The sequence below is a fragment of the Lolium rigidum genome, chromosome 2 (assembly GCF_022539505.1).
Source record: "Lolium rigidum isolate FL_2022 chromosome 2, APGP_CSIRO_Lrig_0.1, whole genome shotgun sequence".
Taxonomy (NCBI): Eukaryota; Viridiplantae; Streptophyta; class Magnoliopsida; order Poales; family Poaceae; genus Lolium; species Lolium rigidum.
Genome location: NC_061509.1, coordinates 48,626,216 through 48,629,572, shown reverse-complemented (window position 1 = coordinate 48,629,572; position 3,357 = coordinate 48,626,216). Strand labels below are relative to the sequence as shown.

The 3,357-nt window shown below is 51.4% G+C and overlaps 1 pseudogene; it reads left to right on the top strand.

The window, feature by feature from the left end:
* The first annotated feature begins 1,664 nt into the window (after positions 1-1,664).
* LOC124689687 lies at positions 1,665-2,785 on the top strand (annotated as a pseudogene).
* The last annotated feature ends 572 nt before the right edge of the window (positions 2,786-3,357 follow it).

Genomic DNA, 3,357 nt, shown 5'->3' with positions numbered 1-3,357 from the left:
CGTTCATGGATCTCGCTGATTTAAGTTGGACACGGTGAGCTTGGCTTTGCTCTGCACCTCTCGACCTGATTTACCTTCGAAGGACGGCTCATTCCCCCCCCCCCTCCCTCTCTCTCGTGTGTAAACAGTACCTTGAGAGTCTCCTGCTCTCCGCCGGCTCCCCTCTCCCTCTCCTCCGGCGGCCTCGCCGGCCGGAGTGACTGGGAGAGGGGAGTCCGGTCCCTCCTTGTAGATAGTAGCTTAGGTTTCGTTTCTGTCCCCCTAGTGGAGTATGGCGATATGCCGACGGATGGAGATCTGCCCGCGCTTCCAAGCGGCGCTGGGTGGCCGGTGATGAAGATCCAGTGGGTGACAGCGGCGTGGTGCTGGTGGTCGCCGCTCAAGATCTTCCTCTCCCTGTCTGCGAATAAGCTTGAAGATGTGGCCAGGGCTCTGGATCTCAGATTCGGAGTCATGGCTGCAGTTGGTGGATCTGGCGTCAGCCGAGGGAGTGCTGGCTCTCTCTTCTCCAGTCATCATGGTGGTGGTGGAGGAGAGGCTGAGACACGCACTGCTCGTGTCTGCCCGCTGCGTCCGCCGCAGGGGAGTTTGCAGGCTTCTCACCGGAGGTTCCTCACGGCGCCGCTGTCGCCGGATCTGATGGCCGAAAGGCGGCCCCTCCACCCTAGGAGGTTTACTACTGCGCCACAGTCGCCGTTGTTCATGGTCGTAGGGCGACCCCTCCTGCCTCAGGCTGCGCTCGTTCGTCGTCTGATGGTTTTCTTCAACCTCCAATCAACTAATCGGAGGCTCATCAGCATCGTCGAAGTTAGCTCCCGTCTCCATGCCCCAAGTGGCTTCGTCCCCGGCGGCATGAAGGTTGGCTCCGACGAGTTCGTCGGTGGTGGATTAGGAGCTGGCCTTGATCGCGTTTTCTCGCGCTGGTCAAAGGGCCTGGTTGCAAATTGTTTGGGTCCGTTTGTAATTTCTCTTTTCTTTTTGACCCTCTGTGTAATTGTAACCCCACCGCTGATAATGAAGCTCTAGGTCCTTCGGGGCCTCTCATGTTCAAAAAAAAAGTTGGACACGGTCATACGCGGTCATGGTATGGATACGGTACGGACGGACAAAAGAAAATACTACGCGGGGTAGATATGGACGAAACCGACCACGGAAGAACCAACCTGTGATTGGATGGTTAGGGGGCAGTGGCACCCCAACCCACCAGAGTTCAAATCCCAGATTTGACACTTTGGTGTCTCATAAAGGTGGAATATTCTTCAGTGGGAGGTGACGTTCCCGTCGACAGCGAGGCGCCTGTGGTGACTTCGTCAATCTCAAGACCCGCCAAATCAGTTCTTCGATGCAGTATCTTGGAGGTGCTCATAGGGGTAGGGTGTGCGTGCGTGCGTTCATAGGGGTGAGTGTGTGCGCGTATGTATGAGCGTCTTTGATTGTAATGTGTTTCACAAAAAAAAAGATTACTTGATTGGTGGGACTCAGAGATCAGACCAGATACGGTACGGCAAGGGACGTATCAAATTGATTGACTAACCGGCACGGCACAAGAGTACCTGTAGATTTGAATCCGGCGTCCGGGTAAATCTCCAACAATTGCATACATAAAAGAGGCGGTCAAGACTCCTGGCCCTCCTCCATATCTTTTGTCGGAACTGGCGGCGCCCATGGAAACCAGCAAGACCTCCTCGACGGTGGTGGTCGTCGACATCGGCGAGCACCTCTTCAAGGTCGAGAAGCACTCCCTGCTAACAGGCGCCAACGCGAGCATCAAGTCCGAGACCTTCCGCGTCGGAGGCCACGACTGGGCTATCGCCTACTACCCAAACGGCGACGCCTCCATTGTTGATGGCCAGTTCATGTCTATGTTCATCTACTTGATGAGCGCCACCGAGAGCGAGGTCACGGCATCCTTCTCCTTGTGCTTACAGGATCGCACATCGCCGGTGACTAGTGAAAAGAACAAAACAATCTTTACCAAAACGTTCTTGCCGGCAATGAACCACACGGGTTGGGGTGTCAGCCAGTTTATGAGTAAAGATGATTTGGCAGCTTCCGGGTGCCTCGAGGACGACTGCTTGTGGATCAAGTGCACCGTCGACATCTCCCAACTCATCGCCGAGGACGACGATGACCGTAGCAGTAGCATTACCGTCCCACCCTCCAACTTGAGCACTGATGTCCGCAGTATTATAGAGAGCGGCCTCAAGGCAGACCTCACAGTCAAGATCGGCAACTCCTCTCGGAGTTTCAATGCGAATGTATGTGTGCTCCGCGCGCGGTCGCCGGTCTTCCGCGAGAAGCTGCGCGACTCCATGTCCATGATAGAGAGCAAAAAAAGAAGCATCTGCATCGACGATATCGACGCAAAGGTTTTTGAGGTCCTCCTGCATTACATATAGAGTACAATGATTGTCTACCTGGGTTCATGGAGGAGGCCACGGAGGAGGCTACAGGCATGGCGCGAGATTTGCTTGTTGCGGCCAATGGATACGGGATACAACGACTCAAAGTGATGTGCGAGAGAAGGTTGAGCCAATCGCTAGATATCCACACGGTGAGCTCCACTTTGGATTTGGCAGAGCAGTACCAGTGTCAGCAACTCAAAGAATCTTGTCTCAAGTATATGGCAAAAGACGGCCAGAGGTTGCGAGCCATAAAAAAGACTGAGGGATTCAAGCAGTTGATTAAAAACCACCCACTTATCATGGGTGATATTATCGACAAAGTTTCTGACAAACTTAATCGACAAGCTGCAACTACTCCAGCTCCGACTCCGCCTCCGTGACATGAAACAAAGTGGTGCAATGTTTTACAACAGACAGTGGGTACATATTGTCATGTCATAATATTGCGTTGTCTAGCTACTTGTTGCTAATTACCATATATCATTCATGCGCGCATTCATGCTATTTTGTTTACTCATCCTTAAGGCATTCTTTTGAGACGCATATCATTTTTTTTCCTAACAATTATACATCAATAATAATTACAAGTCTATATGTTAAACACATGTGTGCAAAATTTAGTGGCAAATTTTGAGGAAGAAGGTGGCTGCATGTGCATAATCTGTTGTGATATTGCACTCACATGTCCTTTTTGTCATTTTAATTCCCTGGGCTGGGTTGTTCTTTGTGGCAAAATTTCAGTTACTCAAGGGAACCTTCTCGGCACAACGCCTGCCAACATAGTTGGCAACAACACCCCGAAGAGCTAGATTTATGACATGTTTCATCCTTTTCTACCTTATTGCAAGGTGTTGTAAATCTAGGTTCAGGTTTTGTATATATGCATTTCAGTCAAATCCTCGGACTCTAGAGACCAGCTGTAATACCATACCACCCTATGACACATCTCAGT